Source organism: Micrasema longulum, unplaced genomic scaffold (assembly GCF_059751315.1).
Source record: "Micrasema longulum isolate JH-2025_06_02 unplaced genomic scaffold, ASM5975131v1 h1tg002692l, whole genome shotgun sequence".
Classification (NCBI taxonomy): domain Eukaryota; kingdom Metazoa; phylum Arthropoda; class Insecta; order Trichoptera; family Brachycentridae; genus Micrasema; species Micrasema longulum.
In genome coordinates this window covers 49087-71218 of record NW_028279825.1, presented here as the reverse complement: position 1 = coordinate 71218, position 22132 = coordinate 49087, and the positions used below count along the sequence as shown (strand labels likewise).

The 22132-nt window shown below is 32.1% G+C and overlaps 1 long non-coding RNA gene across 1 annotated transcript in view; it reads left to right on the top strand.

The window, feature by feature from the left end:
- LOC148271736 (uncharacterized) overlaps positions 1–21322 on the top strand; it is a 33745-nt gene extending 12423 nt beyond the window's left edge. Inside the window, exons 2-4 of the long non-coding RNA XR_015825026.1 lie at positions 11488–11578; positions 15331–16066; positions 21195–21322. This is a non-coding gene — a long non-coding RNA (uncharacterized LOC148271736). The remainder of the gene's footprint in view (positions 1–11487; positions 11579–15330; positions 16067–21194) is intronic.
- The last annotated feature ends 810 nt before the right edge of the window (positions 21323–22132 follow it).

Genomic DNA, 22132 nt, shown 5'->3' with positions numbered 1-22132 from the left:
TACGCAAAACTTGAAGGTGGGGGGTCGGTAGTATATCTTTGTAGTCGGTCGGGAGACTTTTATCTTTAACTTTGACGTCATACTAAAGCTAGGCTCTTAAGAAAAAAGTGCCAACCTCAAAACGATATATTTTTTTTACTAAATCATAATTTTAAAAAAAATTGCTCGGTGGAACAAATTTTTTATCATTTTTAATGAGTAGATAAACGTATCGAGGGGTTTTAGACCCGTCGGTATAAAATGATATACTTACATCGAAACTTGATGGGGGTGGTATCGGTACTATACCTTTGTAGTCAGTCGGAAGACTTTTATCTTCAACTATGACAAGCTATGCCATTTTATAACGTAGATATGTGTACCGTGACATACGCTTCCCCTTATTTCAAATCGATGTACCTACGCAAAAGTTGAAGGTGGGGAGTCGGTAGTATATCTTTGTAATCGCTGGAGAGAATTTATTTATTTTATTTATTTTTGCACCACAACAGGCCAGGAGGCCCAATTACAGTGGTGAATTACATCACAGAACACCCAGGCTTGAGAAAAATCACATTTTTATTTTCCGTGTTCTCACCGGGAATCGAACCCGGAACCTTCCGTGCATGAGTATAGCGTCTTGACCACTACACCACAGAGGCCGCCATCTATCTTTAACTATACCGTCAAGGTGAAGGTATGACGTCTTTTTTCTCAAATCATAATCGAGAATTCAATTCTGTTACTAAGAGATTTACGAAAACTTGTTTACTGCTAAAATAGAAATTCGGGTTTGGTGTCCATTTGGCAAACAATCTCCATTGTTTGCAACTCCATAAATCATTTGACAATGTATAATAAATAATATTTGCTTGCAACCGGCGCGCAAATAGTATGAAAATTCACGTATTTTGTCCACAGCAGAAAAACATAACTCCGCCAAACTATACTACGCAAATGACACTAATAGTCTTACTGTTTTAACAGCTTTACTCCGTTTATTTATATAGGATAATTAATACAGCGTCATTTTTGTAAGGCGCCGCTGAAGGCGCCGTTCTAGGCGATTATTTTTATTTTTTATTTTCTTTTATTCAGGAAACATACAGTACGGTTACATAGTTTTATATTTTACGCAGTTAGACTCAACTCTAATGGACCAGTGAAGTTTCCATAATATACAGGGTGCTCTTTAAACCCTGTCACATCAGAAACCACGATGATCAGTATGAGCAAGAAGACATATTGGCATATTTAAAAATATATTTATGTACTAATGTACTATTTTTTTATCAATATTCCTACAGAGATGAGGTAGAATTTTTTTCAAATTCAGGATTATCGATATTCGAGCGTTTACAGGGCTTATGACCTGTCATTGGCTGGGTTGAGTGGCCACTTTACGTTTTTACAACATTCCCCATACCAAAATACACATACCAAAAAATAATGTTGTATACTAATGTACTAGCTAAAAATATATGCATGTATATGTATGTGTGTATGTTTTCATATGTAAATCCATTAAATATTTTTCTATGTACCCATATACCTATGTTGGTACATTTCCTTATTTTTACTTAATATTGTATCTTTTAGTTTTTCTTATGTTATCTTTAATTTCAACTAAATTTACATACAATATTTTGAGTTTGTCCAAATTTTTGTAGACAAGGACTGGATTCAACTCCCTGGGGAGCTGTTAACATCCATGTCCATGTCCATGAAGAAGTATAGAGATTGAAAAAATAAAATTTTCAGGCGTTGCCTAGTATGTAGGTGAAATAATTCAATTAGATGAATCTCACCCGCATAAATAAAGGTTTCAGCTCTTTAACTTCACAAACATCAACAGATGAAAGAATTGAAGTAATATAGATGTTCAAATATGGGCCGAATGGTGAATGTTACACAGTGTATAAAGTGGCCACTTAAACCAGCCAATGACAGGTCATAAGCCCTGTAGATGCCTTGACTTCTATATTATCTTCTTTAAAATGTTCTTCATCTCTGTTGTAATATGTTAAATTTACATACTTATGTTTCACTGCTGCACTTGAATGTAATTTCTAATATATGTAAAAGCCCGTAGGGCGTGTAAATTAATAAATATTGAAAAAAATAAAGTAACAAATTTTTGTAGACAAGGACTGGATTCAACTCCCTGGGGAGCTGTTTATATTAACATACACAGTGTGTTAATTGGACACTTAAATCAGCCAATGACAGGTCATAAGCCCTGTAGATGCCTTGACTTCTATATTACCTTCTTTAAAATGTTCTTCATCTCTGTTGTAATATGTTAAATTTACATACTTATGTTTCACTGCTGCACTTGAATGTAATTTCCAATATATGTAAAAGCCCGTAGGGCGTGTAAATTAATAAATATTGAAAAAAATAAAGTAACAAATTTTTGTAGACAAGGACTGGATTCAACTCCCTGGGGAGCTGTTTATATTAACATATTACAACAGAGATAAAGAGCAGTTGATAAATGTTTTTGATACATCCATCTGGTCCATGAAGAAGTAAAGAAATTAAAAAAATAACATTTTCACGCGTTGCCTAGTATGTAAGTGAAATAATTCAATTAGATGAATCTCACCCGCATAAATAAAGGTTTCAGCTCTTTAACTTCGCAAACATCAACAGATGAAAGAATTGAAGGAATATAGATGTTCAAATTGTCTTGCCCGGAAAAACGGGCTGAGAGATTTAGGTGCGATTATGGATGAAAAACTCTTATTTGATTCCCATATTCAGGCGTCTATAAATAAGGCTTACAGGAATCTGGGCTTTATTATACGCACCACTCGACCATTCAAAACAACCGCATCCCTCAAAATCTTATATAATGCATACGTACGCAGCCATCTTGAGTTTGCATATGTTGTTTGGAATCCTCGATATACAATTTATATATCACAACTGGATAGAATACAGAATAGATGCCTTTTTTAAATTTTTTTTTATTTATTTACAATTTTAAAAAACCCGTTAGGGTTACATTAGAAATTTATTATTGTCTAGTCATTTTATGTCTCGTCTAGTCTAGTTAGTTCAGTCATCATGTGCTTTTTCAGATTGATTTTAAATTTGTCTCCAGTAAAAGTTTTCAAGTAGTAAGGTAGGTCGTTGTAGTGTTTAAGTCCATTATGTAGCATTTTTGACTGTCCTGTGTTTGTCTTTGCTTTTTCAATATGATAGTGTTGTTGTTGTCTTGTGTTATATTTGTGTATGTCAGCATTTTTGACTAATATTATGTCGTCGTCTTGTATGTTTCCCAGTGTTATTTTGTGCACAATTTTTAAGGTCTCAATTTTAGTCAAGTAGTTTATGTCAAACTGGTGTGTTTTTTGTACAGTTCAGTCGTAGAGGTCAGGTAGGGTAGGTTGTATGTTACTTTAAGAATTTTATTTTGTTGTCTTTGTATTCTTGTTATGTCTGTCTTGTTACCAGTTCCCCAGATGGCGATCATGTAACTCAATTTACTTTTGACATAGGCTTCGTTCATCATATTTTTTTCCTTTCTTGGTATATAAACTTAAACTTCTGGATCGTAAATCTCTTACATATTTAGACTCGTACGAAGACTCTTCTTCCTTTCATAGTATAACTTCCCTCACTAAACGTAGAAGCATTTCTGATCTGTCTTTCCTCTTCAAAAAGTCCATATCTCTCGGAGCGTATTTCAATCAATTGTTCCGTAAAGTCAACACGACAAATTCGTTTTTTTTATAATTCATTGCCAAAAAAAAAATGTTTAAAACTCGTTTATTTATCGTAGCTGCTCCAAATTTAATTTACTTTGTCCCCATTTAGATATTTTTAATACAAAATTTTGTGACATCAAAAAAAACTTTTTGAAACTCTGTTAAATAAAACATTTGTCAGTGTGTAATAAGTATATGTTCCTTTAATTATGTTTATTTTATAATAACATCAAAATTTTAAATTGGTTAACTGTATTATGAAAATCTGTCTCCTCCACTGTATTCCTCATCCCTTAACCTTCTTACGAGCTCTTTTTTTTCTCATGTCTTATATAATATATTATTTTTCTCTTTACTGTGTAACATGTTCTCTCATTATATTTGTGAAAAACTTTAACTGGATGTATGTACTATTTTTTATATTTTGTATTCTTACGTAACAACTGTTGTTTTTCCGTAATAAAAAAAACAAAAAAATATGGGCAGAACGGTGAATGTTACACAGTGTGTAAAGTGGCCACTTAAACCAGCCATTGTCAGGGAACTCACAAAAGTGATGCCCAGATCTTTAACCTTCGCAATCCGCATAAGATTCTGGTCATTCATTATATTTTATTTATTTTTATTTTATTAGGGAAATCAACAGTTCTACATACATATTTTTAGTAAACAAACAGATATAGTGTAAAAACTTAGAACCAATAACAGATTTCCACATAGTATACAAAGTTAGTAAAGAATATATATATTACATATCAAATAAATACATACAATTTATACATATAAAAATGTTATTTTCAAGTACTCAATAATCAAAGATTTTTTAAATATTAATTTTAAGAACATTAAGTTACTGTAAATTGGGCAGGATAAGGACAAAAATGCTTGAAGAGAGGATAAGGAGGGGGGGGGGGGGGAGATGTACATATTTATTATTATAATGTCTACTAAGTTACATAATACATTTTTAGTTTAAATTTTAAATCTGACAGAGTGATGTTTGTATAATCTATATTTTTAAATTTTGTATTGTACATTGAAAAAGTCCTACGAAAAAAAGCATTTTTTAACATACGATGTTTTACTTATTATAGTAAGTACATGAAACAGGTGGTACCGTCTACAAATCCTGGCTGGCACATGTATTGTTATTAAACCAAGCAGCTCTGTACAGTCAACCATTCCTGTCACAATTTTGTAAAGCAGTAGTTGGTCCGCACACACTCTGCGGTATTGTAGAGAAATGATTCCATGGAAGGTGGAGGCAGGAGAAAAGCGTAAAAGCGTCATCGGTACCTAAGCTCTATAAATCCAAATTGATTTTCGTAAATTATTTTATATTTATTTATCAAATCTATAATTCGTTTTTTAACCAGTTTTTCAAAAAATTTATGTATGGTAGATGTATGAGATCGGACAATAAGTGCTGATGTTCTCCAGATCGCCTGTTTTTAAAATGAAAAAAAAAAAAAAGTTGGTTAACTGAAAACCACGCCGAAAAATGGGGACCCTCGTGATTTATGAAATCGAGCTAAAAGGCTTCTAAAGCAGGAGCAAATTTATACTCTAAGGGTGAAACAATGCACTATTAGATGCAAAAAGTTAATAATAATATTATGTATCTTTTTTGGGTGATACCGTGTATGTTGGATTTGATCCGACGTTTCGGCTACCATTGCAGGAGCCATCTTCAGGGAAAACTGTGTGTTTTATAGAGAAATGTATGTGTTTATGTACTAGTAATTTGTACCGTGTCACAGTCAGCAGTAGGCACATTTCTAGTTTTGTAGGAAAGAATGATTATATTTATGTACCAGTAATTTGTACCGTGTCGCAGTCGGCAGTAGGCACATTTCTATTCGTTTTTGTCATATGTAGTGCTGGGAACCATGTTGAATTAATTAATTTAAGCCCGTCGTCTTTGTTATATTATTTGGATGTCTGTGTATTTCAATTGCCTCTTTTATTATTCGTGCACTATAATTACTAGGAATATGTAGAATTTTTGGTTCAAAGTTTCATTTCTAGTCACATTTCTATTCGTTTGACAAAAACGAATAGAAATGTGCCTACTGCCGACTGCGACACGGTACAAATTACTAGCACATAAACATAATTATTCTTTCCTACAAAACTAGAAATGTGCCTACTGCTGACTGTGACACGGTACAAATTACTAGTACATAAACACATACATTTCTCAATAAAACACACAGTTTTCCCTGAAGATGGCTCCTGCAATGGTAGCCGAAACGTCGGATCAAATCCAACATACACGGTATCACCCAAAAAAGATACATAATATTGATAACAGTGACCGTGAAAACCTTCGCACCTATTTAATAATAATAAATATTTAAAAAAAAAGTTAAATAAATTAAAGGGGGTTTGAACTGTCAGTAGGGTCGCAGAGAGTCACATCTTGCTAGAGGATGTAATTCTATAAAATCCTGCGAACGCCCAGTTGCATTCCACCGGCAACACTACTGACTAGTCCAACTCGTTAGCGTCCACGTCGCGAACCCTGGGCAATGGGATCGCACTCATAACGATGTGATCGCAGCAGATAACGTGAGGGTGAAAGGCGAGTTTTTGGCGCCTCAAAACCAAAACCAACCAGCTAAGGGAAGGTAACCCCGACAGAAAATACATCAGAGAAGGCAACGGGAAACCACTCTGGTCATCTTTTCCCAGGAATCACTACGGCGAGTACATCAATAAGCAGTCGTCCTGGCTGCGAAATGTAAAATTAGCGCAGGATAGATACATATGCTTTCGCTGTAGCGATCGCCTACGTCGGGGGGACCCGGCAAGGCACTAGAAGAAGAAGAAGAAATAAATTAAGAATGACGCATTAAAAATGCTGAATGACGTAAAATAAATATAAAAGAAAATTAAAAAGCACCACGAAACACTTGTGAATTAATAAAACAATAAATTACAACGAATTGTAAATAAACTCTTTGTATTTGCAATACGTTATTATTGACTCAAACTAGATCTTACGTGATTTTAAATAGTTTTTATTTAATTGGATCCAATCTTTTAAAAAAATGTCACTAAACTTGTGAAAAGATACGCCTAGGAAGGCTCTTAAAATAGATCAAATAATATAATATAAAAAGGTACTTAAAGTATTTAAAGAATATTTCAGGCTAAAGTCACTACCCCAAAAAACACTATTTTGAGAAATGGCAATTCAAAAGTTTTGATGTCAAGGAAAAATTAGATTTTTGTGTTTTGGTGGTTTTGTGTATTCAACAAAGTTCATTCAATTTTTTTATTTTTTTTTACTTCTTATTAGTATTAAGTTTTCTCAATTTTTACAATTGTTTAATTTTTTATTTATTTTTATTTGCATTTTTTTTGTTTCTTTTTAAAAATATTTTGTAAACTTGCCAAACACAAGAGCCAGACTCTTTTTTGGCAAGTTCAACCTTAATTGTTCCATTTTTTACTGCGTGTTTTGTTTTTTTACGCTAATAAAGGTTTTTATTGAAAAAAAAATGTATGTATATATACCTATATGCATATGAAAGGCGATGTTCGTATGTGTGTCCTCGATGGACTGAATAACTACTGGACTAATTTACGTGCAATTTTCAACGAAATGTAGATCTTTGCCATGAGCATATTTTTAGCGTATTTTTCAAAAATTTATTTAATTTCTTTTATTTTTTTTACAGTATACATAAGAGGTAAAACAGAGTATTAAAAAATAAATTATAATTACATAGAAATAAAATACATATTAACAGTAAAAATAGTAAAGAAAAATCTCACAAAGGCATGGCCTGTTCGTGGGTATACAAGAAATGTTTATGAATTTTTGCTCCTTTGATAAATAGACAGTTTTAATATTTTTGTGTAACATGTCTTGCATGCACCAATGTCCCGATTGTTTCGTAATGTAAACTCGAGACAAGATCTGGACCTTTTTGGTGTAAGACAAATATAACACCAGACAACAACAACACTATCATATTGAAAAATCAAAGACAAACACAGGACAGTCAAAAATACTACATAATGGACTTTAACACTACAACGACCTACCTTACTACTTGAAAACTTTTACTGGAGACAAATTTAAAATCAATCTGAAAAAGCACATGATGACTGAACTAACTAGACTAGACGAGACATAAAATGACTAGACAATATTAAATTTCTAATGTAACCCTAACGGGTTTTTTAAAATTGTTAATAAATTTAAAAAAAAAAAAAGTCTTTAAAGATTTAAAAAATCACTAAGATAGACCAGGTATTGAGGTGGTATTTTTTTTTTTTCCCTAGCTTTAATTTTATTAAGTTATATTTTATTTTATTAGTGCCAGTATTAATTATAAGATTGTATTTACCATCGTTAGAATGGACTGCATAAGTCCGTCAAATAAATAAATAAAGAGAAAAGAAAATATTTTGTAAAAGATTCAAAGGTTTTTTTTATAGTAATTAAAAAAGGAAATAAAAAAATAAAAGAACAAAAATAAAAAGGGCAATAAAATATATTATGGAAAAAAAAGGTCATATCTTTAGTTTGAATCCAGGATAGTGCGTGTTTTTTAAAATAAGGAAAATTTTGAAAGTTTGGGATCAATGAAATATTATCAGTAAAAAAGAAATAAATAAATTTTTGCGTATAAAATATGCATGTCTCTGTGCTAGTCCCTATTTTATTTTATTTTATTAACATAAACGGCAAATCTGCCTTTTGCAAAAAATTATAATACTAACATATTTGGCTTAGTGTATTTTTTTCTTAAAAACACAAATTTCCTTTGACCTAAGATTTATAAAAAAAAATATACAAGATTTATACAAAAAAATAACCTAAAAGTTATACAACGTATTCAGTAGAAAGTTTAAACAATTCAAGAATAAATGTAAAAAACAAATTAAATAATAAAATATTTTAAAGTAATACAACAAGAAAATCATAAGTACTGTTTCATACAGCTGGGCAAAGTGAACAAAAAAATGTATATATTATGAAATGCATATCGAAATATTATTTAATTTATATGTGCTTATTTAAGTTTATTTATTAGAAAAAAGTAAGAAGCGAAAATGTTTTTTTTATCGTTTACCAGGACTGCATTCGCCTGAATGCAAATACAAAAAAAAATAATTGAAAACATTCAATACATTTTTGAAAATCGCATTTCTAAATAGAGTTCACACCTGTTGGTGAGAAGAGCAGAGTTTGACATTTGCAAAAATAATTCTATATTTGAAAATGAATGATTTCAAGTTTTGGAATTCAACCACAATCAAGTACTTATGTACCGACTTAAATTTAATATTTTAAAATGAATTATTGTAACATCTGAAATTTAATCATGGACCATTACCTAGGTACCAATTACTAATAAAAAGTTACACCATGTTTTATACGTTTATCTGAACGGTTTTTAGAAGTTTTCACGACACAACCAAGCATTTCAGTTTCGAATTGAATGTCAAGCTCACGTCAAAACCAAACTGGCGGTTTAAGAACGACTAAATACGCGTAGGTAGGAATTTAGCGTTTGAGCATGAATTAAGTGTCATAATTTTAGAGGGCTCCGGGTGCGTCTATAGGTGGATACTTTTATTTAAGCTGTTTCAATGGTTATATAAAAGCATTATAGTATACTTAATAATGTTTAATCTTAAGAGGAAACGCAAGCCGACTTTTCTTCATACAAACGTATTTCCGTATTTTCTCTCTGGATTATGGCACTAGAGTAGTGTTTTTTTACACACTATAAGAATTCACCATCAGCGTGTTCCTATTGTTTGGAATGGAAACTAGAACCATCCAAAAACCCGTAAAAAAGCACAGTTTTATCTGCTGTCTTCGGGAGCACGGTTTACAAATATAATTATTTTCAAAAAACGCAAAACGTTCCTGTACAGAAAATTTTATCCTGATACTCTGTCTAACAGGAAAACAATGTTCGAATACCTATTTACCAAAATTAACTGTTCTTTCAATTTATGTAAACAGAAACACAAAAAAATAATAAATACGTATATTAGGGTGGGACGATAATTTTTTTTCCGAATTTTGAAATGAAAGTGGTCTGAAAAGTTGCCTTTTGGATTACTCGGAATGCAAAAAGTTTTAGTATTTCGTATTTAAGCAAGAAAATCAGTCCTATTAAATTTCATATTGTGCATTCAACTTTATTAAATAAGCATCAAAGGGCGTGAGTTTTTGTTTTGTAATAGATGGGTGGCATTGTTTTAATAGGCCATTGTTTTTGTCAATATTAGCCAGGCGCTATACGGAATCAGTTCCGCGGAGTGTAAACTTTTTGCATTTCGGTAGTTTTAAAACGTGTTCGAATTAGTAATATGATTAAGTTATATCTTAATTACTAGTACTTAATTTAACTCGGAAGAGTCTTAAATACATAAAATAAAGTAATGTGCTAATTAAAAATACTTAACTTCAATATCAATACATAGATGGCGCTCCAACTCGCTTGTAAATGGTTTCTCATTTAATAACATATATACAAAAATCAAAAATGTTACCTGTGTCGATATTCGCTAATAAGCGGAATGGGGAATGTTGTAGTACGTAAAGTGGCCACTTAACCCAGCCAATGACAGGTCATAAGCCCTGTAAACGCTCGAATATCCATAATCCTGAATTTGAAAAAATTCTACCTCATCTCTGTAGGGATATTAATAAAAATATAAGTTATATCTTCACTAACAAAAAAATAATTTTATCAAAATAGATAATTAACAAAATGTTCAGACAGTGATAAACCTCGGTTCAGGGCCAAAAGTAGTACGGAAATTTTTTTAAAACAATTTTCAGTTTTAATGTGATCCAAAAAGCAACTTTTTAGGCCCCTTTCACTTTGATGTCTAAAAGAATAAAGAAACTGCATACAGCATCGGCCCACTCTAACGTATTTATTTATTTATTAACGGACATTGTCCATGTTAACAATTTTTAGGGTTTAAATATTACAATAAAAGAATAGTTTAAAACATTTAAAAAAAAGAAAAGAAGCATTGACAAACATCTGGACTATTTATTTAGTGCTCGTTTAAATCGTTGTAAACTTGAACCAAAAAAGTCCTATTATCTATATTGATACAATTATTTTGTGTTAGTAAAGAAATAACTTAATCACATTACAAATTCGAACGCGCTTTAAAACTACCGAAATGGAAAAAGTTTACACTCCGCGGAACTAATTCCGTCGAGCGCCTGGCTAATATTGACGAAAACAATGGCCTATTAAAACAATGCTACCCATTTATTACAAAACAATGTGCAACTCACAGCCTTAGATGCTTATTTGATAAGATTTAATGCTCATCATAACATTTAATTAAACTGATTTTCTTTCTTAAATATTAAATGACAGCCGGTTTACTCCAAAAAATCGACTTTTTCGAAAACTTTAAGCTCTGGTTGAGGGCCAAAAGTAGTATCGAATATTTTTTTTGACATTTTTTGCATTCTGAGTAATCCAAAAGGCAACTTTTTAGACTCCTTTCATTTCAAAATTCGGAAAAAAAATTATCGGCCTACCCTAACGAACATGTACTCAAATCTAGCATGGCCGGGTTCAGCTCGTCTAATTATAAAATAAAGTATTATTTTGTGACCAAGTTACTTATTGCACCTCTGTAAAATTTCTTACACTCTACTAACATACATATGTCATTTTGACATTTGACAAATAAAATTATTGATATAATCAGTAAATTTCGTTAGTCTAAATTCCAGAAACAGACGACTGAATTAGCTTTTCGGGTTCTTTACCGGCACTGTTTTCAGGTATCTTCACCCGGATAGACCGCAACCAGCACACAAAATGGGTTTCATCCGATTCAGTTTTTTATTCGTGGTTCTCTTTGTTTTCGTCCATGTGAGTACAAGATAATCTTCTGATTTAATTTGTCGCAAAAGAATAGAGTTTTGACAGCCGTAATTTTTTAATTAAAAAAAATAAATAATTATCAATAAATTTCATAAAGGGTAAATGTTTTTTTTTAAATTCTATACAGATCTACTTTTATGCAACTAGTAAATGTTATCACTGTAACTCTCCAAAAAAAGATACTAACTCTTGCGCTTGGAGAGTGACTTACACTGTTGTAGTTGTTTATTTATAAGAGTTTTTATAATTTTAAATATACGAGTACATGAAAAAGAAAAATAAAAACAAAGGATGTATAATAAAAAAACGTAAACCAATAATACGTTCATACTAACTAAAATTTAATATTGTGTTTACGCGTGTTCAAAAAATTTCTATGAACAACTTAAAATTTATTTATTGATATATTATTTTTAATAGTTTTTAGTTCATTGGGAAGATTATTATAATTTTTTACACCTTTAAAGACAAATCTATTTTGACCATGACTTGTGCAGAATTTAGGAATTTTAATATTATGTTGGTATCTGAGTGACTTGTTCATATCAAATACTTTTATTTTTTCTTCTTTATAAATTTGTATGGTAGAATTGTGTGAACCTTAAATATTGTATATAGACTTTCCGTATTGAATGTTGAAGGTTTCATTAAAATTTCTTTAATAATTAATCTTTGTACTTTTTTAAGAGGGTTTAATATATTGGGATATGCACCACCCCATCCTACAATACCATATTGTAACAAAGATTGTGCAATTTAGTAATAGCTATTTTTAAATTATTGATTTTAAAAATATTCCTTAATCTAATAAATATGTAAATACGTTTTCTAATTCGTTTAACTAGTTCACTAATACGGACTTTCTATTTTATGTTTTTGTCTATGTATATATTGTCAGTTCATTTATTGTTTAGCTCCAGTAATTTTTCAAAAAGTTTTAGTATGTTTTTGTGATTGTTTTCACAGTTTATTTAGTTTTTTTTAATAATTGCCGATAAAGGACCACTCTTCCCAGACGAGTCAAACATTATTTTGATCTAAGTATATTGTATTTTTATTATTTTTTAAAATAGGAGTTGCATATACTTGCTTTCATTTAAGGATGGTTATTAGTTTATTTGTTTACATGAAAAAATAATGAATCAGTTGAACGTTAGATTTTTCAGAAAGATAGGCTAGAAGTTGGGCTTATCCAGAGACCAATATACGAATAATGAGTTAGAAACTAGCTTAAATATAAATTCTCTTCAAGATCGTCGAAATAAATCCGACCTTCTAGTCTTGTTTAAAATTCTCAACTCACGCTTTGATCGCCTGAACTACTAAACTCAATAAAATTAAATATTCCAACTAGAAACCTCAGACAAAACTTACTCTTTCATACCGATAACCATAGAACTAACTATGGTTTTCATTCCCCTATGCCCAGAATTATTAGGTCCGCCAACAAACAAAGCGGTCTTGATTTCTTTGATAACAAGTTGTCTTCTTTCAAACGATCACTGAATCAAATTCAATTATAAACACCTCTCTCCCGCTTCCACTCCCACTAAGTCTACTATATATCATTGTGTCTTTCTACTTTCTTTTATAATAATTTTCTTTGTAAACATATGTCCTTAAAAATGCCGATTGAGCGTATATATAAATAACTAAATAAATAACAATTTTCTTTTAAATTTGCCTTAATGAAAGACTTTCTTATAATATGTAATTTGTAAGGGTCGGATGGGGTGATTCGGCAGTGGCCCGCTTTAGGGGCTTCTCCGCATTTGCCATAGTGACAAGGAAACCACAGAAAGCTCGCCAGGAGAAGGCGGACTGTTGTCATTCGTCAACAGTCCTTCCGATCCACTAGCAGAGTGTTCGGCATTTGGTGTCCTGCTATCATTGATACCTTCTATTGATTTTACTATAATATCTATCATGTACAATGTTAAGTGGGTAATGTATGGGTGGCAAAGTAAGATCTTAACTTTGCCACACCATACATTATTAATTATCAAATTTTTGACATATTGTAACGGCCTTCTGTGAGGAGTGTAAAAAAAAATGTCCAGATTTTCTTTTAAAATAAAAGAATGTCAACACTCAATGCATCAACATATTTCAAAGATTTACAAAAAATTTGAAAGTTAATTATTTGGAAAAAAAATTGTGCCTTTATTGGTTGACAGCCACGCTCTGTGCATTGTTGTAAGACAATGAAAAAAGTAAGCCGAACAAATAAATGCAGATCAAACTCCTCACAAAATATACGCCATTCACCAGTGTCGCTCAACCAGTAAAGATGAGAATCTCTCCAAAATGGGAACAATAATTATGTCCGAGCTTCCCACCGGATGTGTGAAGATTCAAGATAAAAATAGGATTCAAAATTTAAATAGTCTCGGAGCCTCAATAATCATTGTATATCTCTCGAAATTACAATTTTATTTTTGCAAGCAAAACTATCATACAGTTTTATACGTTTGCCTAGCTAATTATACAATCTAAAAGACCAAATTGTCAAATGATTTAGAAAATTAAATTAGAAATGATAATAAATATTAAATGTTTGATTCTTGACACCAATCATCCACGTTAAATTATTTAAAATCTTCTTTGTAGACATTTAAAGTTTTTCGTATCAAATAGCCAGAGTATTATATGGAAGGTTCCAGTTTTCAAAGGTACATCCGGCTAAAATCTTGGCGTAAAGCTAGGGTTTCCTAAGACAGCGGTGCCCGTATTTTAACGGCCGTAGTGAACGGTGATGCAGTAGACAGCCGTCGTCACGTCGACTAGAGAGTGGTTTCCTAAGAAAACGGTGCTAAATGGTGTTGATAACACCGTTTTCCTAGAAAACCACACTCTAGTCACCGTTACGACGGCTGTCCACTGCATCACCGTTCACTACGGCCGTTAAAATACGGGCACCGCTGTCCTAGGAAACCCTAGCTTAAGACATCGCTGTACGCGTTGTTCCTTTAAAGAATACTTTGACCTATTTTATTGTCGTCACATCAAACTCGGATTTAATAATTTAGATGTTGTAGGTAAAAATTTACGTAAATTGTCAGTATTTAGACAGATGTAATGATAATCCATGATAAAGTTGGTAATGTACCATATATTATAAATACATTAAAAATAAAATAGGGTGTTTAGTGATAAAAATACCTCATTAGATTCTTTGTTCTGGCAAATTGAAACGATTATACGATTACGAATTCAATTACATAGACTTACATGCCGTAAGGCCATGCTTCCTCGATAATAAAAGGACCACATCCTTGATTTTGTCACGTTGCACGTTTCCTCCGCTTCTCACGAGCGATCTTTTTTTTTAAAGCAATGCACGGTCTAACGTGGTATTGCCATGCTAGAATCTTAACGTAGCAAAATATCATTTAGACTCGTGCTTAATCACGCGCTACTTAATGGGGCAGGTTGAAATATAGTCGTTACAATATATACATTTTTATTATGTATTTTGTACATCGATGTGTCATAAACATGATCACAATAATAGAGAAGAGGTAAAAATCAGACTCCATTTACAAATAAAGTGAAGTCACAAAATTCAATTTTATTTTTTCCTAATTGCCTAGCTTGGAACGGGATATGTACTCTTGTTAGCTGGGTAAAGTGTACAAAAAAATGTATGTAATATGATAAAATGTATAAATAAATCAATATTAGGCAGTAAATGTAAAATGTCAATCCGGTATTGTATTTATTTCATTTTTTAATTTTAGTTGTCTGACGCTGCTCCACGATCACATCACCATGGACACAACCCAGTGAGCTGCAAGCCAACAAAACCTTGTGACACTACAACCAAATGCACAACTACTCCAAAATGCAAGACTACAACCAAGTGTACTACCACTCTAAAGTGCAAGACCACCCCAAAATGCAAGACTACTCCAAAATGCAAGACCACTCCGAAATGCAAGACCACTCCAAAATGCAAAACTACAACTTGTACTACCACTCTAAAGTGTAAGACCACCCCAAAATGCAAGACTACTCCAAAATGCAAAACCACTCCTAAATGCAAGACTACTCCAAAATGTAAGACGACTCCGAAATGCAAGACCACTCCAAAATGCAAAACTACAACTTGTACTACCACTCTAAAGTGTAAGACCACCCCAAAATGCAAGACTACTCCAAAATGCAAAACCACTCCTAAATGCAAGACTACTCCAAAATGTAAGACGACTCCAAAATGCAAGACTACTCCCAAATGCAAGACTACTCCCAAATGCAAGACTACTCCCAAATGCCCGCCAACTCCCAAATGCCCACCAACTCCTAAATGCCCACCAACCCCCAAATGCCCACCAACTCCCAAATGCCCTTCAACTCCTTGCCTAGACAGCTACGCAAAAGCAGCATCTTCAGCACTTGCAGGCAATGGATTAGCTAAAGCCGCCGGCTCAGCTGCTGCTGGAATTGGAAAACTAATTTAATTAGTTGAAACAACAGGTATGCTTAATTCGTTGGTAATACCTACTTAAAGAGTTAGAGCAAAGATTAAGATTGTAATAAATATTGTTGTGCAACCTAGCTTTTGTTCGTGTCCGAGAGAGTAAACAATACGGTCCTTTTTCTAGAAGCGAACCGGAACCCAGGACGAGTATTTTCCACTCGATGGTTACTCGAGGTTAAAAATACGTCCGTCTCATAGTGTAGTGGTTAGCGCGTTTACCTGCCATGCTTGAGGTTCCGGGTTCAATTCCTGGGAAGGTCGACTTAAAATATTACTTAAAAAGGTGGTTCTGCGTCGCAATATTTCATGTTCCCAGACTGCCACATGAAGAGAATTTTAAATAGGACAAGAAGGTCGGATTTATTTCAACGGTCTTGAAGAGAAGATATATTTAAGCTAGTTTCTAATACCCGTATGCAGAGACAAACCTTAAGGTGAGGAAAGTACATTCTATTGTCTTCACCTACTTTCCTCGCCTTAAGTTTTGTCTCTGCATACGGGTATAACTCATCATACGTATATTGGTGTTTGGATAAGCCCAACTTCCAGCCTTTCTTTCTTAAAAATCGATGTTGAACTTATTGAATATTTTTGATGTGAACAAATAAATTAATAACCATCCCTTTGAGGTAAATATAAACCTTGTAGATTATAAGCAAGGTAAAAATAATTAAATAATATAAGTGGCTAATTGGTTTCCGTTGTCCTCTTCGCTATACCAGATTTAATTCCCTTTTTATGTGCCAACTTGTAAAAACAATTATACCTCGAATTCATTCATTAGGCGTACCTGTAGAAATTATAACGGACTCAGTATTGATGTAGACATTTTCAACTGCACGTTGCATTTTTACAGAAAATTTCTTCATGGGGTCGATTATTTGGGATAGTTGCTGAATGTGCATCTGAGTGGTTCATGCTGTAATGTATATGTTTGTGTATGTGCGTTCATGTGTGTGCGCGGATGGCTCGGAGTGTACATTCGGTATTTTTATTTATTACCTCCATGGAAAACGCAAATGTCAACAATTATTCTTTTCTCACTTGAAATTCTTATTTATTTATTTTTTTTGTCACATTTATTCTCATTTATTTATGGTTTTGATTATTTTGCATATTGTTTTAATTACCTGTATATTGTTTTAATATGTAAATAAATATTTTTGATTTATGTATCGAAGAGTCCCGACTTAACACGGAATTTTCTATCAAGTCGGGACATAAAAGACATATAATTGTGTCTATGTAAAATTGTGTATTTTGTGCATGAATAAAAATATTTAAAAAAAAAAAAATTCAATGTTTATATCTTTTGCATAATTTATGAAAACTTAATTGGTCTTTTTATGTTAAAAAAATGTTGTTTTTAATACAAGTTTTGTATGACTGTATGTTTTCTGAAAAAAAAAAATAAAAAAAAAAATAAAAAACCAGCAGTTAATAACGGAGTTCTAGTGCCAATTCTAATGTATGAGAGCGAAGTATGGAATTGGAAAATGATGATGAAAGTAGGTTGAATGCTGTCAAAATGCGATCCCTCAGACGAATGTGTGGTAAAACGATGTACGGTAGGTGCACAAATGTCGAGATAAATCGAAAGTGATATGATGAAAATATAACTAAATGTGAGATCAGTGCCAACGGAGATATTCTGAATCAGGTAGAAGAATTTGTGTATCTGGGAAGTATGTTTACTAGGGATGGAAAGACCGAGAAATATATTGAAAAAAGGGTGAGTGCCGGGAACAGGGTGAACGGTGCACTGAAATCTAGTTTGGCAAGCAAATGTTTATCGCAGGAGGCTAAACCAGCAGTTCACAATGAAGTTCTAGTGCCCACTCTAATGTATGGGAGCGAAGTATGGAATTGGAAAAATGATTATGAAAGTAGGTTGAATGCTGTCGAAATGCGATCCCTCAGACGAATGTGTGGTAAAACGATGTACGATAGGTGCACAAATGTCGAGATCCGTAAACTGTGTAAGGCTGAGTCATGCATTATAGATAGAATCAAGAAAGGGGTGCTGCGTTGGTTTGGACATGTAGAGCGAATAGACAGCGAAAGAACGGCTAAAAGGATCTACGATGCGAATGTTGATGGATGCAGAAAACGAGGAAGACCGAAAAAGACACGGCACGATCAAGTCCATCAAATACTTGAAGATGGACATGTCAAAAGTAGGAATAATCGGCGTGCGTGCATGAGAAGATGTATGAATGTAGAGTAAGCGTGGTCTGTTTGCCAAGATAGAGTGATATGGCGTTCTATCCTCTCTGCCTATCCCTACGGGGAAACGGCATGATGGTTTGTTGTTGCTGTTGTTTAAAAAAATGCAACTCCTATTTTAAAAATAATACAAATACAGTAAACTTAGATCAAAATAATATTCTTTTTTTATTTATTTTTTGTTTTATTTTTCTTCAATGTATGTACAATTTACACGCTTATTGAAAGTCAATTTAAAAATGAATAAACATAACAACACAAAGTGATACTCAGGTTTGAATAAATAACTACACATTCCAAAAATAATCAAATAAACTAACGCAAATAAAATAATATTGTCAGTTCCATATACTGCTATCTTTCATGTACTCATTAAGTCCATTATAGGCCTTTTTTAGAAGTACGAATGTTGAATTTATTGTCCGTTATGATTAGGACATTGGCGGGTTTCTATTGTAGAAGCGTACGCAGTGCCCCACAAACGATGTGCGAAGCAAGCAAAACCATATTCAAACGATACATAAAAAGATAGGTTTAACAATAATATCAGTAATTTAAAGTAACAAGAAATGTACAACAGTAAAGAATAAAAACATTTAAAAATGTCATTATACAGAATATTCAAATTAGTCAAATATTATACAAAACTAGCTGACCCGACAGACGTTGTCCTGCTCGAACGTGGGGCTTGCCTTGGAAAAAGACTTTTCATTGATAAGTAGGTACTTGTTGTGATTAAATTCCAAAACTAAAAATTGTCAATATTAAATTGAATTTATGTAAGTACTTATTTATGGTTGATTTCCAAAACATAAAATAAATATTTTTTTCAAATATGGCATTCTTTTTGCAAACGTCAAGCTCGGGTCGTCTCACCAACAGAGGGGTGTATTTATGTAGGAATACGATTTTTTTTAATGAATTGAATTAAATATTATTTTAGTATTACTAAAAATCCAATAAAAATAATTAAATGGGTAGAAATTATAAGGAATTTAAGGAATGAATCTGATTGAGATCCATAAACACAAATGTCGTTTGTAAACATTCAAAAACAAACTTTTTTTATACACAAAAACAACATATTTCCATTTTTTTGTAAATGCATTCTCCTCGAATGCAACCCTGGTAGATCGATGAATAAAACATTTATGCTCCTAAATTGCTTTTTACATATTCGATTGAAGATTTTAATATCTACGAACGCGCACAGCGCAAAGATCTATATTTCTCTGAAAACCGCACGTAAATCGGTTAAGCCGTTTAGGAGGAGTACGGTGACATCACACGTACAAAGGAATTATTTATAAATAAAGATTATTACTTTTCTTTACTATCTAGTTCCAAGTTCATGCTTTTACCAACTGAGACGTATTAAATGCATACGCAAAAAATTGCCAGTTGATGCAGCCCGTCAATTAATAAATGCGTTTGTAGTGTCTGGAGTCGTTTATTGTAATGGTATCTACGCAGGTCTACCGATGAATAAAATGACTCGCCTACAGTCTGTATTGAATGCCGCAGCGAGACTTATTTTTGGAATCTCTAAGTTTAGTCATATCACTCCACTACTTCGGAAATTACACTGGCTACGTTTTCCACAGAGGGATTTTTATTTTTAAGCACTCTTTATACCAAATATATGTAAATGGCAGAAATGCCGTATAAAAATAAATAAATAAATAAATAAATAAATAAATAATAAATAAATAAATAAATAAATAAATAAATAAATAAATAAATAAATAAATAAATAAATAAATAAATAAATAAATAAATAAATAAATAAATAAATAAATAAATAAATAAATAAACAAACAAATAAATAAATAAATAAATGAATAAATAAATACAAAATATATACTCTGTTGGCTTATGTATAAGTCACTGCACAACTCTGCTTCAGAATATCTAAGGGAACTCTGCATTCCGGATGAACTAGCTAACAGACGTCTTACGCTAAGATCAGCTACATCTACGTCGAAATGAAAAGCTATTGTACCTCTACGCAAACAGCGCACTAAATTCGGCGAACGCGCATTTGCGGCCCTACGGCATGGAATGCTCTCCCAGCAGAGGTGCTAAACTGTGAGAGTGAAGTGATGTTTCGGAAGAAACTTAAAACCCACTTGTTCTCTAAATCATTTTAATAAATTCTTAGCATGTGGTGACAAAGTACATTATTTTCCTTTAATTTTATTTTATTTTCCTAAAATTTAAATTTGTATATTCTGATATTTATTTTTGTTCTTCAATGATTAATTATAAGCGATATATTTTCATATTTATGCTTCAATTTTTATTATTATCGGTATGTTTTCAAATTTTTATTTTTGTTTAATTTCTTCATTACTTTTGTGATATTTTATAATGTGTATTTATGCTTCAATTTTTATTATTATCGGTATGTTTTCTAACTTATAATAATTATGTCTCATTTCTTTACTATTAATGGCATATTTTCTAATTTATTTTTATGATTCAATTTTATCATTATTACCTGCTTGTTTTTACATTTATATTTATATTGATTTTTTCTAATGTTACTATTATTCTTTGAATTCATAAAGCACCATTTAATGAAATAAATAAAAAACACATGTAAAAAATAAGTTCCTTCCTAAACACAGGAATTTCCTAGCTAGTCGGGACCTGAAAAAAAGAAACTCTGTACATTTTAAAACTAAAAAAAAAAAAAAAAGTTAAAATTACATTTATATCTTTATATAATCACTTTGTAAAGCGCCCTTGTGGTATTATATTACGAAAATGGCACTTTATAAGTTATCCATAATTATAATCTAGAGACGGTGAACAAAATAAATAAAACTAAATAAAATATGTAGGTTATGTAATAAAATACGCATTTTTTCAAAACAATTTTATTTTTTGTTTCAGGAGCCATCTTCAAAGCTTAAAAAAAGATGACTGCTTCGCTAATATTATTTTTTATATTGAAAACAGAAAATTTAATAAATTTTTTGTCAACACTTATAAGTGTATTTTACTTTGTCTTTTTTTTTCCTTTCCATTTTTACTACCCATGTGTAGTATATGGCTACCACTAGTCGTCTTTATTGAACTCTGTTCTGCCTCAACTCAACTCAATTTTTCCGCTTCGTCCCAGAACAAACCAGCCGCAGCCTCCCAAACTCCTGCTTAAAACGTTTTTAATTATCATCAACTTATTAAGATTAAGCGATAGAAGAATTATAAATGACTTTCTAAATTTATATAAAATAATTCATTCTATGTTTGATACCCCTGCAATTTTATCACTTATTAATTTCAATGTACCAAAAAAGCGACTTGGCAAACCTACCAATACAGTGGCAACAATACTTCGACTTCATTCGACTTCATATGGTAAAAATGCAGTCATCAATAGACTTTGCACTCTAGGCAATAAGTACCAAGACGTTGGTGACGGGTGATAGGAAGGAATGAAGACGTTTGGAAGAGGCCGCCATCTGCCACCCAGCAGTGGAGAGAATAAGGCTGCAGAAGAAGAAGAAGATAGAAGTCTAGGTATCTACGGGGCTAATGACCTGCCAATGGCTGATTGAAGTGGCCACTTTTACATACTGTGTAACATTCACCATTCTGTCCATATTTGAACATCGATATTCCTTCAATTCTTTCACCTGTTGATGTTTGTGAAGTTAAAGAGCTGAAACCTTTATCTGTTGTAATATGTTAATATAAACAGCTCCCATGGAGTTGAATCCAGTCCTTGTCTACAAAACTTTGGACATACTCAAAATATTGTCGATAAATCCACCTGGTCCACGAAGAAGTATAGAAATTTTAAAAAATAACATTTTCAGGCGTTGCCT